General features: G+C 37.3%; 1 pseudogene across 1 annotated transcript; it reads right to left on the bottom strand.

Moving 5' to 3' along the window:
• Nucleotides 1-7,420: 7,420 nt before the first annotated feature.
• LOC143531659 (riboflavin biosynthesis protein PYRR, chloroplastic-like) lies at nucleotides 7,421-11,141 on the bottom strand (annotated as a pseudogene). The gene is made up of 8 exons (XR_013135057.1): nucleotides 10,824-11,141; nucleotides 10,140-10,274; nucleotides 9,905-10,004; nucleotides 9,694-9,819; nucleotides 9,172-9,597; nucleotides 8,574-8,819; nucleotides 7,839-7,964; nucleotides 7,421-7,750 (listed from the first exon to the last, which is right to left on the bottom strand). The product of XR_013135057.1 is annotated as a riboflavin biosynthesis protein PYRR, chloroplastic-like (transcript).
• Nucleotides 11,142-13,821: the final 2,680 nt, after the last annotated feature.

The raw sequence follows: 13,821 nt of genomic DNA, 5'->3' as shown, positions 1-13,821 counted from the left end.
ATTTTATACATAAAGTATAAAAACAAGTCAATTTTAAAAATAAAGAACAATGAGTAAAATTGATTACAAACATAAATAACATCAATCAATCAATCAATCATGTCCAGTAAAATCCCACCGAAAGCAAAGCTATAAGTAGGGTCTGGGGAGGGTGGGATGTAGGCACACCGTACCTCTATCCAAAGGAATAAAGAGGTGGCTTCTAGAGAGACCCTCGGCTCTAAGTACATGTGTATGAAGCAAAATAAAGGAAATCAAAGTTTAACAGTTATATAAAAACAACTACTAATTATAATAATATTAATAATAAGATCACAGTTTAACAGCTATATAAAAGCTAATAATAATTATAATAATAATATATGTAAGGGAAATACCATTATGGTATGTGACCTAAATAAGTTAAGTCTAAGCCCTAAGGTATTCAAATCTCTCTAAAAATCCTTAACTTTAATTCTACTTCTCCACGAATTCCTATCCTCAACCATGTCCTCGGAGAGGTTTAGGTCTATCAAATCATGCCTAATCCTCTCATCCCAAGTCAATTTCGGTCGTCCTCTACCCCTCCTCCCCTCTATAGTAATGTTTTCTACGGATCTAACAGGATTCGTCGTCTGTCTTCTCTTTACATGTCCAAACCATCTCAACCTCCACTCTCTTATCTTGTCTGCTATGTTCGCCACCCCTAATCTCTCGCGAAACACAACGTTTCTTATTCGGTCTAGTCTTGTGTGCCCACACATCCAACGTAGCATTCTCATTTCTGCTACCTCCATCTTCCGCACTTGTGCCTTCTTGACCTAAAACATAATTTTGACGTTCTCATTTCTGCTACCTCCACACATCCAACGTAGCATTCTCATTTCTGCCCACACATCCACACATCCAACGTAGCATTCTCATTTCTGCTACAAACATAAATAACAATTTCGGTAATTCTGTCTATTTTTCAATTAAAAATTATAACTAAATCAAGATACCCGATCCTAAAACATAATCAATTTTCAAAGTAAAGCATAACAAGAAATATTCCCTTAGAAAATAACAAGCTAACCGACATGAATTCAACCAAGATTGATAGCAACTAGCATATGATCATCAAAAAATTTAGGATGGAAGGAGTACATTAACCAATAAAGGATCAAAGCGGTTCCAAATTTACAGTGAGAACTTTCGGATTCCAAACGTGTGATTCGATCATTCATTTTCTTGACCGTGTTCATTATTGAAACTTGCGTGAAATCATCAACACTGTTCTTGCATCTCCTCCGCCATTTGAAGAAGAGGGTCTGGACCAGCAGCCCGTCCTCCCTCCCTTGTCTAAGGCTTCATCTTCTTGACCGTGTTCATTATTGAAACTTGCGTGAAATTCTATACAGAGACTAATTTCTAAGATCATCTTATGATAAGTACTCCCAAAATAGCATCAACACAACAGTTTTTTGCAGTGGCCCTCCACTCCCCGGTTAGCAAGTCACCGGAATCTGTGTCGGCCCACGGCTACAGGTTTGCCCCACTAGAAATGGGGAATAATCAATCATTACGCCCGGGTATCTTGGCCGACAGCAGCTCCCCAGCCACCCGGAATGTCAATTCCGGAGCACTCCTAGATACACCGGAACTGGTACCGTATACAGGTACCGTTATGCCCGCATATCTCCGATATCAGCTAGCCCTTGCGATTTATCATGCAAGGCGACTGTTTGTGGGGACACCGAATTCATCAAAGATCGGTGCCATTTTCCTTGTTACATTGGAAACCCACCCCACGGAGCTTGATACGTGACTTTATTATTATAGAGCTACCAATGCTTCCCGACACAATCACCAAAATCTTAAGTAAAAGACAGTGTTGGGATTTATGAGGGGGACTACTAAAGTGTTCCGCCATCTCTCGACAGCTGCACTGGTAGCACATAAGGTCAAAATAGCATCTACACAGTCACCACTATTATTTTTAAAATATATGTAAACAACCGAATGCAAAAAAAACAATGTTGAAAAATATATATTTTTAAAATCTATTTTATATATATTATTAATGTATATATATATATATTTAAAATCTATTTTATATATATTATTAATAAATATATATTTTTTTAAAATCTATTTTATATATATTACTAATAAATATATTTTTAAAATCTATTATATATATATTATTAATAAATATATATTTTTATATATATTTTTAAAATCTATTTTATATATGCTTTTAAAATCTATTATATATATATTATTGTTATTTTGTAATAATAACGGACTCCAAAATAACATTCACACAGCCACCACTATTTCTGAACGAAACTATTATGGCTGTATAGATGCTATTTTCGGACCCCGTCGTCATTATTTTCTGGTGGTGGTGGTTTTGGTGGTATAATCTGGGGGATGTTTTGAGTGAAAGGTTGAGCGTTTATTTTGATTTTGGCGATTTGAACGGTTAGAACCCGTGGGTATTTAACATCTTCAAAAAATAAAGTCGATAAGCCGCGGATCCGCTGCCTAAGCGGCGGATTCGATCTACTTTTTGAAGATATTTATTAACATTTTAATATTTCTGGTACTTTTTTATATTTTTTTTAAAAATATATATTTTAACATGATATATTTAATTATTTAAAATATATATATTATCGAAAGAATTTTTTTAAATATCATTTCTTATATTTTTGAAATAATTTTTTATCATGTTTTATATTTTTAAATATCGAAATTAAAACTTGTTAAAAATATATTATTTTAAAGTTATATATTGTATCATGTTTTATTTTTTTAAATAAACATATTATCAGATATATTTATTTATAAAATATATTATTTTTAAGTTTTTATCATGTTTTATTTTTATAAATAAACATATTATTTTTAAGTTTTTATATTGTTTTATTATTTTAATATTACTGGTACTATTTTAAACTAATAACAATATATTTTAATGTTACTCCCACTAAAAATGGATTTAAACTAATAACAACACAAATCTTTTAAACTAAATATCATTTTTAAATAATTTTTTATAATGTTTTATTTTTAAATAATTTTTTATCATGTTTTATTTTTTTAAACAAATATATTTTCAAATATATTTGTTTAAAAAATATATTATCTTTAAATTATACATTTTATCAAGTTATTTGTATTTAAAATTTGATGATAACACAAACATTTTATTCGTAATTATTCATAATAATACAAAACATTTTATTGATTCATCCTAAATAAACTGCTTCTTCAGTTTGCATCGCCAAGTTTCCCTTATTCGCATATACTCTTTTATACGATCTTCGTACAAAGACCTCCATTCGTGCGCCGCTTCATTGGTGTATCCTTCCCATTGACGTGCCGGTAGCGGCACGGGGAAATTCCCTTCTAATTGTATGTTGAGCCAATCATTATCAGCCACATTTAAGACTCCTATTACCGGGATCTGAGATAGTGGTTCCAAACCCATTCTCATTGGGAAGTAACTCTCACTGGAGGTCAGATGAAGATTGATTAAAACACAGTCATACGTCTGAGCCACTACGTTGCCCTGGTAACTTAAACCACTTACTCTTTTACTGGAATAAAGCAGACTTTGAGTAGTCCAGCGAATCACGAACCGTGCCATAATTGCCGTTTATCTTGTAGTTCAACCTGTGCATCCACCACAATTTGTTAGTGTCCATCTCATTCCTCATGCTTGCTCTGACCTCCTTCCAGTTCATTTGACGCATGCCTAAGCCGACTGCGATTGCTCTGAAACCGCAATTACCATCTGGCTTTACATCTTTTATACCTGAAATGAACGGGTATGCCCAGGTGGGAATGAGGTGCCTATAACTTTCTATGATTGGGACCCCCTTTGGGTCACGCAGTAATGGAAAACCAAGGTCGGTTGGAGTCTCTTGCTTTTTAGATGAGCGTTTCGGTGGTTTAGGTATCTTAAACCGGGCCTGAGACTGAGAGTGTGAACGCGACAACGAATGGGTGGGGGCTTCGGGTGTTGGTTCCCGTGACAGAGAGGGGGCATAGGAGTTGTGTCTGTGGGGATCAAAAGACATGGAGGGGGCGTAGGAGCTGTGTATGTGGGGATCAAATGACGGGGAGGGGGCGTAGGATCTGTGTCTGTGGGGATCAGTTGACGGGGACGGAGAGTACGACCTGTGTCTGTGGGTATCAGTTGACGGGGACGGGGAGTACGAGCTCTGTATAGGGTTATCTCTTTTCTTGGCTTGTTGGTTTAGATTTGGACGCCCCCTATGGTCCTCTCGTTTCTCAGGCTCCTCCTTGTTTGATTTCCCAGGAAGAACAGACATTATCTTTGAGAATAGACTTTATTTTTACATTCGGTTGTTTAGTCCTAGAACTTGTTTTTTCACATCTTTCAGTTCCGCTTCATAGTCTGGTTCTTCGTGTCCAACAGACGCCAGACTGAAATCGAGCTTCCTCCAAAAGGGGTTTATGTCTTTTAATGGAATGCGTATATTGTTAATAGTGTACCAGTTAAGCTTACAATCACACGGCAAGCCCCATGATGTTTGTAACCGGTGGTCGCACTCCACCCCCGTATCTTGCAATGTGTCAAGCAAGGTCAGCTCTTTGTCAAGTTTAGCGATAGCAAAAAGTGACACCCTGTTATGTAGCTTGTCAAACAAAGTCAACTTATGGTACTTCTTGATCCTAACACGAGAGTCTTCAAGGGTCGCACTGATTTCTTCCATTTGGGAATTCACGACTTCAAGGGCAAACGCCGCAATAGAGTCTAGCGAATTGTTCGGACCCGGAAGGTATCTCTTCAAGTTCGCGTGCTGACCCTCTACTCTGTTTGTTGTATGCTCGCCGAAATTTAGTCGGTCGTCAATCCAGCACGACACGAACTTCTCTTTGTAGGGTACCAACCAGTTGTCGCGAATATAATACCAAGCCTCTACAAACAAATAATAAAAAATAAATAATTTAGGCAATGTACAACTAGAATCTAAAATCATGTGTACATAAAGGACAAAGACTTACCACGTTTGTCGTGTCCAGCTAACGCTGCTTCCATTTGACCGCAGTTGTAGTCGTACATAGATTTTGTTGGCGACTCATACAGTACTTTCCACCAGTAATTGAATGATTTAAAGATATCTATCTGAAAAAGACTCTTATGTTTTCTCTGTATGTTCTGCATGATGTGCCACCTACAAAGGTTTTTGGTAGCATTGGGAAAGACTGTTTCACAGGCATTCATCAAGACTTGGTCCTTGTCAGTCAGGATGACACGCGGCTCCCTACAATCGACGAGCATGTCTTTAAGGCGTTTCAGGGCCCATGTGAAGTTACACTCTTGCTCCCTAAAGATAACTGCGTGCGCAATACAAAAAGACTTTGATGTCGACGTCACACCAACAAACTGAACGAACGGCCACTTGTACATGTTGGTGTTGTACGTCGTGTCAATCAACAACAAATCTGGGAACGCCCGCCACATGGTATGCGACTTCTCGTGACAAAAGAAAACATTCCCCGTCCTATTGGTGGAAGGATTCTCCCATGTGTAAAAGGTAAACCCATGGGTTTGAAGAAAGTTTTCAAGTACCTACGTTGGGTTTAACAAAAAATTAATAAATATTACAAATATTCTTATTAAACGTCATTATTATAATTAAATGATATTATACTTATTAAATCTTAGAGAACATATATATATATTATATATGGTAAAACAAAACAATATATATTCTAAATAATATATATTAAAAAGACACTTACAAAATAATAATATTATGAAAACAAGTACCTGCATGGGGGTTTCACCAATTTTATCTTGGTCATCAATAAGTTTCACGACGTTGTATATATCCCTAGTAATACATTTGTTACCGGGAAACATTTTCTTTATGGCTGACTTAATTTGAGCAGCCCTCAGACCCTGCCTATGCAACGTCGCAACCATATCAATTTCCTCATCGGTCAGTTTCCTTAGTACCGGGTGCCCCTCCTCAAACAAAACAGGTTCGTGGTTGTGCGTCTCGTTGAGAACCTCTAGCTTCCAACAACCACCTGGCGCGTGGTACCTCCCGACAAGTTTAAATGGACAGCCCCTTTTAATACTCCCGGTATGCCTCACCGTTCCCTTGAGTTTTGGTTCCCCACCTCGATTGCATACAAGTTCAACACGTCTCTCCCTTGAACGGTGCACTGAGATAACACAACCATGCTCACGTCCTGTCTTCTTAACCCAATCCATCAACTCAGCAACAGAATCAAAATACTGATATCAAATAATGTAAATAAAGTAATATTTAGTAACGTGTTGAAAAAGAATAATAATTATTATTTTTTTAAAAAAAGGTCATACATTATTAGTTACATAAGAAAATGTCGTCTCCCGTATGTAACGATCATCATCATCATCATCATCATCATCATCAACATCAACATCGCCATCGCCTCCTTCGCCGTGAGCCTCTTGAATACCATCAACGACGTTGCTCGTGACTGGTCTTGCCACGTATGGTTGCTCTCCTAAAGGTAACTGGTACGAATTCTGGGTTCCGTAATACGGACCGTCTACATGTAACTGCTGCGAAGATTGACCATAAGACTCATCGACTCTGGCCTCATAAGTATTCGACGATGTCCTATTATCCTCCGGCCACGAAGGGTGACTACCTCCGTATATGATATACCCCTGATAAAAAATATTTGGCAAGACAACGTATAATATTTAAAAAATAACTAACGCGCTGTTGTACTATATAAACACACTAAATAACCTGGTCAGGATTTGGTAAGTCGTATTGCTCGATATTTCCATACTCCGGCTCATGGTTCAAGTCGGGAAGTTCATTCAAATCTGGCAAGCTCGACTGCTCCGGCTGATCGTTGTATGCGTAGCCCGACTGCTCGTCGTTCCCGTCACCAAACAAAATATCATATAAGTCCATTATATTTTAGCAAACACAAATACTTTCTATATTTTCACAACTAAGAAAAAGAAGGGTCGATGATATATGTAGAGAAAGGGAGACGAATGTGCCAAAATTAAATTATTGCCTTGATCAGCGGTGGATCGATCGATCCTCGGCGTATTAGGTACGATTTATGACAGATTTGAGCTACCGATGTTGACTTGTACTCGATAAGCGGCAGATCGACCACTAAGCCGCGTATTTGGTACAAACATAATAAGACAAAAGTTGTTGACATAATAGGACAGAAGAGGGTGATCCTCGGCGGATCGAGCGATAAGCCGCGTAATGGGTGGGTGTTCTCATTTTTGGGTGGTAGTTTCTAGTAGGACCCTACAAAATAACTATCAACAACAATTAATTTTTCCAGCCTTAATTTGTATGCAAGACAGGCACACATGTTTGTAATCCTACCATTTCTTCTGTTCATATTTCTAACTATAAGGAAATATAAAATGTATGAAGATTAACAACTTATGTTAACAACACAAGCAACAATACCAATTTTAATGTATACATGATCAAAACTGACTGTAACCCGCAGATATCTCAGGTTTATTATGTGTGTCATCAACATCATCATCACCAAGAAATTCGGATCTTAACTTCATAAGCAACCGCCCTAAATAATTAAGACCTTCACCATCACGCCCCCCGCCCCAGAACAGATCATGAGGCGAAGCTTCAACGAGTATACAACCCGACGTTGACAAAAGCATTGAATTCAAATGCGGGTAAATCGAGAATTTGCATTTTAATGCTTTGTACATCACCTCTGTTTTTATGTTGTCCCAATCTGCCCTTACCTGCATATTAGACCTTTTTTGTTACCAACTAATATTATTCTTAAATGTTTTAGAAAACTCATATAACATTATTAAGTAAAGGGTATACCATATCCGGGTGCTCCCTTTGTGCTCTTCTTCCCATACGTGCGGCTTCTTCGGGGCTTTTTGCAGCATGTATGGCTTCAATGTAACCTTTTGCATTAGGATTGCTTGAGCCAACAAACTTGTGTGCGTGCACTGGTGAATGGTTCATGAGCTGTTTGACGGGAAGTTTGTTTATGTTTGTTTACTTGATAAACAAACGAACATGAACATAACTTTGTCTTCATTTAATTACATGGACGAACATGAACAAATGCCTCGTTTATTCATTTGTCTCCATACGTTTATGTTTGTTCACTTACGTTCCTTTATATTTTGTTCATTCGTTTATGTTCATTTACATAATCATTCAAATTTATTTATTACTACTATATTTGAAATTAGCTTAAATGTATTTGTTTAATTTTCAAATGTTACATGTCATGATGAAGATACATTAGACCTTAATTTGGATATTCACATTTTTTAATTTTAACTCATGCTTGTTTATAGTCGTTCATTTATGTTTGTTTATGTTCATTTATGTCCGTTTGTGTTCGCTTATGTCCGTGAACCGCTCGTTCAGAATATTAGCAAACAAACATAAAGGGACACGAATATGTTTATTTTTTTTTAACGAACAAACACAGACAATAAATTTCGTTCGCTTAAGTGTTCACACTCGTTCAGTCGTTCAGTAAAAGTTAAATGAACGAACACGAACAAGGCTGATAAAATATTTAAATGATTATATAATCACCTGATAATAGTGCTCTACACTCGACCACGTAACATAATCACCGTTTTCGTCAGGAAGTTTAATTGGATGAGGAGAAAAGTTGGAAAAACTCCCGTACGGGTCCCACGTCTTATAGAAGAATATGATTGGTGAATCGTAAGGAGATAAGGATGGGTCAATGGCTGAGGTTTCATCAACCGATGGAATGACAGGTGTCATATCAGGAATAGGTTGCAGATAACCACTTATTAGCACATCAGAACCTATCTGCATTTTAGTTTACATTTAAGACATGAATATAAACTGAATTGATAATAATAATCATAATAAATAATAATAAGAGTAAATTATGCTTTTGGTCCCTGTGGTTTATATAAAAGATAAGCCTTTACATATATAAAAAAATGAACTATCGGCTTGGTTCAAGTTCGGCTACGCTCTGATCAAAATTAACCGGAAAAAATGGATGACTTAGCACAAGGGGCTGAAAGGGTTACAAAATTTAAGCCTCAGGGCATGATATGTCAAAAGATTACTTTCAACTGAAAGGGTTAAACAGGCCAAAACCATAAAGATCAAAAGTGTAACTTTTTCTAATAATAATTATCTTAATACCAACCTGCTCATAAGAAACATCACTCAACTCCAAAGCCTGTGTCATTTCCACCATTCCAAGTTCTCCAACTGGCGAAGGCGCGCTTTTTCCACCAATTATTTTAGGAGCAACAAAAGTTATGTATCACGCCCGAGGAAATAGCAGATGCAGATAATGTCCCGCCACACTCCCATAAAAGTGATAGATACCCACGATCATAAAGGTAATCCACCACATCTTTGGGATTCAAGATATCAAACTCCACCACTTCAACACCTTTAGATGCTAGAAACTTCTGGAAGCGTTTTCTTGCACCTCTCTGAGTGGCCACTATCGTAGGCACTTCTCTCACATCCCATAGATTTGCAACCTCGGGAAGATCGAGAGTTTGTGACATGACAATTCTCATAGGTAAATGTCCGCATCCATGTCTTGGAGTTAAACGCGGGTCTATGTTAAAAATTAAACAAAATTCATTAAAAAATAAATAGAGAACATGCAGATATTAATCATACTATAAAGTTAGTAGATAATAAAGTTGCATACTATCTTTGCGTACAGTATTTCCGCCTACAATAACTGCATCACTTCTACCACGTAATTCAAAAACACGGGATCTTAACTCTTTGCTACTTATCCATGATGCGTGCCCGCTACTAGCAGCAATTTTACCTGATGGAATATTAAAAAAATGATAAATATTTTTAGTTTAAGGTGAAATTTAATATTTTTATAAACGAGTGGTAATATTACTAACCGTCAAGGGTCATTGCATATTTGAGAACCGAGAATGGAACCCGACAAGCTGATCTGTATAGCAAAGGTGCATTGACAGCGAGACATGATTTTAGAGCTTCCTAGAAAAATATAAAAAAAAGTCAACCCGAGTGATAAGTTTTAGCCCTTGCTAAATTTTCACATGTTTCAACCTGAACCGGTTTGGACCAGTTACCCAGGGTAACTGGCCTACCCATCTTGCCACCTAAGCATACCTCGATGGAAACACTTCGTATATCTTCCCCAAGAACATCAACCTGCAGTCCTTCAGTTCTTAATGTCTGAATAGCTTTTCCCCGAAGATGTTGTAAAGGATGTCTGATCCCGATAACAACTCTAGTGATTCCTGCCTAAGGATTAAGCCTCAGATCCATGTAAACTTGAAATAAAATTGTTGTTTAAAATTAAGTATGATTTCATTTTATAATAGAAAGAAAGCAAAGATATCAATCAGGTAACAATAATCATCATACAGTCATACATCTATTAAGTAAAAGAACTAATATGCTATTTCACATTGCCAAAGTTAAGGTTATTCCAGAATGATAATACAAGCCATGAAAAGGCCCTGTTTCAACTTTCAAACCATAATAACTTGTGTATAATCAATTATTTCTGTGGATTTAACTTTCTACTTCAACTTAAAACTGAAAAATCATTTATTACACTTTAGAAGGCAAAGTTTCATTAACATTACAACACCTAAAATTATTAAGAAATGATTCCTCAAATTCAAGATCATATTCAGAATATAAGCAAGAATAATAAAAATCATTTAGAATAAATTCCAGGTGGTTCAAGTGACTGCATAGAGTATATATAGTTGAGATCCAATTAACAATTTCTAAAATGTATTACAAAGCAAAGCTATGATTATAACAAAAGTAATGAATGCAAACCTTTATAAAAGCCGATACAGCAGTGTAATCGCCATGGCAGTCTCCAGGTTCCATATTAACATACGCAGTGGCGCCACGGCAATACTCTCCGGCAGCCTCCACCGCCTGAACCTCCGCCGCCTTCGTACCTTGCGCGTAAAGGTATCCTTCTCCGAACACCTTACCGTTGTTACAGGTGGTGGTGGCTATCACGCAACCGAAGTTAGGGTGCGGCAAGGTGAAACACGCGGACTTGTCGGATAAATCGGCAGCGCGTTTCACATAGGACGCGTCAAGCGCATGGTGGTTGCAGTTGATGATACCCATTGCCATCGCCACGACAGTGTGTGGCGGTCGGAAGTCTTGCGTTGGCGGTTTTTATCTTAAAACCGTTTGTTTATGTTGGATCCGGTGGCGGTCTAGTGTTCGGTCAGTTAGGGAGCGTTTCACCGACTCAAGTTCATAGTTTCCTTTATAAAAATGTTATATATTTGGTCCAAAGACCCAAGTGACTCATCCAAAACAAATTTAGTGACTCATTCATAGTTTTTTTAGTGCCCCAGACTTAAGTTTTTAAATATTAAGCAAAAAATTTTAAGCCCAAATTTAGTTTCATGAACATTAACAATTAAGCACGTATTAGTTAATTGCTCAACCACTTTAATTGAAAATTTGGAATTAGGGGAGACGACCAGATTAGGGTATGGCGGCTTCACATGTGACATCTAAGGTTATATTTATTTTGTAAATTGTGATTTGAATTCTTGATTTTATTCTAATATAAAACAACCATTCATGATTCGTAGTTCATCACTTGTTAATTTATTTCTTTTGTATTTGAATTATGCAACTACAAGTACGGTAACCAGTTTCGATATACTTTTAAAAAAAATAATGCGCTTTTCTTCAAATTCAAAAGGCATGTGATCTTTGTTGTCTTATGGTAAATGCTTGTGTAATTTGTAGTGTTGAAATGAAATACTTTTAAGTGTTACGAATGAAGCTGTAATTTTTTCAAAAGATGAAATCACGTAGTGGTCAATTGTAATATGTGATTTGTTTATCTTTAATGAAATTTATTGTTTACATTTCTATACGTAGTTTGTTTAATATAAATTTTTTACTTGACCTGCTTCGGTTTGACCCGACCCATTTTGGTTTGACTTGTGTTAGTTTGAATTGACGAGTTCTAGGTAACTTTTTTTTGCACCCATTGGCTGAATTTTCTTGATCCGTCACTGGTTGGGTCCACGGTTGGCTAGACGTGCACAAAAAAACCGGTTTCGGAACCGAACCGGTGGAACCGTGCCTACCCGATGGAGCAAATACCCGGTTTGGGTATTATTGTACTCGAATATCATACCCGGTTCCCCTATTTGTATTTCCCAGTCGGTTCCAACCCGGTTCCTAAGTGTACCCGGTCCGGTTCCTACCCGAAATACCCGGTTCCGGCGGGTTTTTCTTAAAAAGGTCAAACACTGGTCAAACTAGCCGTTGGAACCGGTTCCAACGGTAATATAGCCGTTGGAACCGGTTTTTGAGAAACAAAAGAGCCGTTGTAACCGGTTCCAACGGTAATATAGCCGTTGGAACCGGTTCTTGTAGCCCAAAACCTATATATAAGTTGTTTTCCATTACTTGTTTCACCATCAAACTCAAAAACAAACAAAAAAACTTCTCATTTAGCAAACCCGACCATTCAACTAAATATTATTATGGCACCCATAAAAAAACTAACAAGAAGGCTAAGAAGAATGTTTTTATTGAACCCGTTCGTGCTATGGAGGACCCAAATGTTCTTGTGGTCGTCACCCATACCCGAAACCAAGACGTATGGAAGAATTGGGATTTGGTTGTCAATGCCGAAGGTGATCAAAAGGCTCGTTGCAAACTATGTGGAAAACAATTAAAACACGATTCCAACTCGACTTTGAGAAAGCACATCGAGAATTCATATTGCCCGGCCTTGAAAGGGATTGGCGCGGCCGATCAAGTTGACATGGGTAAAGATGGTACGCTATTTCGTTACAACACGACTCATGTTCAAGATAGAATGGCAAAGTTCGTTATTCAACGAGGTTTGTCGTTTAACCACTTTGATGACCCGGATTTGACGTCGTTGATTCGAGAAACTCTACAACCGCGATACACACATGTAAGTCGTACTACCTTAAGACGTCATTTTATCAAGTTGTGGGAGTGTGCTAAAAAAGAGTTAATCGAGTTTTTTCATTCTTTACTAGCGATGGTTAGTTTAACTACGATGTTTGGTCGGCACCACACGGGTTGCCCGAATCATACATATGTGTCACCGCTCATTGGGTTGATCCGGTGACATGGCAATTGAAGAAACGAACCATAGCTTTTGAAAACTTCCCGTACCCACATACCGCCGAAAAATTGTTTGACTTGCTTGATGAAGTTATAACGACTTACAATTTGAGAGAGAAAATATTTTCGATTTCGTTTGACAACGCATCAAACAATACTAAGGCGGCCAAAAAATTTATCATTAACTATTCACCACCTTGTTTTGGGGATTTTTTTCATGTTCGATGTGTTGCACATATCATCAACTTGGTTGTTCAAAAAGGTCTCGAAAATGAAAACATTTGTGACGATTAAAAATTTTTTAGACTTATGTTACAAGATGTCTTCAAAAGTGATAAAAGAAGACATCTTGAATATAAGAATTATTACAAGTCGGTTGAAAGAAAGTATTTGGGGCCGAATTGGGATGTTCCAACCCGTTGGAACTCAACTTGTCATATACTCAAGTGTGCTTTCGCCCAACGGCAAACTCTACAAAGTTTTCATAACAATCTTGTTGACGTTCGAGAGGCCAATATGCTTCCGGAAAGTGTTTGGGTCAATGTCGGTTATTTGTTGGGGTATCTTGACGTGTTCAAAAACTCAACAACAAAGTTATCGGGAGTCTATTACCCTACTAGTTGTTGGGTTTTGCAAGAATTATACTACATGTCTTGTACTTTTAAAGAGTTTGAGGAGAAGAACACAC

Source organism: Bidens hawaiensis, unplaced genomic scaffold (assembly GCF_021521415.1).
Source record: "Bidens hawaiensis isolate Kalapana, Puna unplaced genomic scaffold, B.hawaiensis_p1.1 tig00009196_1, whole genome shotgun sequence".
In the NCBI taxonomy this organism is placed as follows: Eukaryota; Viridiplantae; Streptophyta; class Magnoliopsida; order Asterales; family Asteraceae; genus Bidens; species Bidens hawaiensis.
This window is presented reverse-complemented; position numbering and strand designations above follow the sequence as displayed.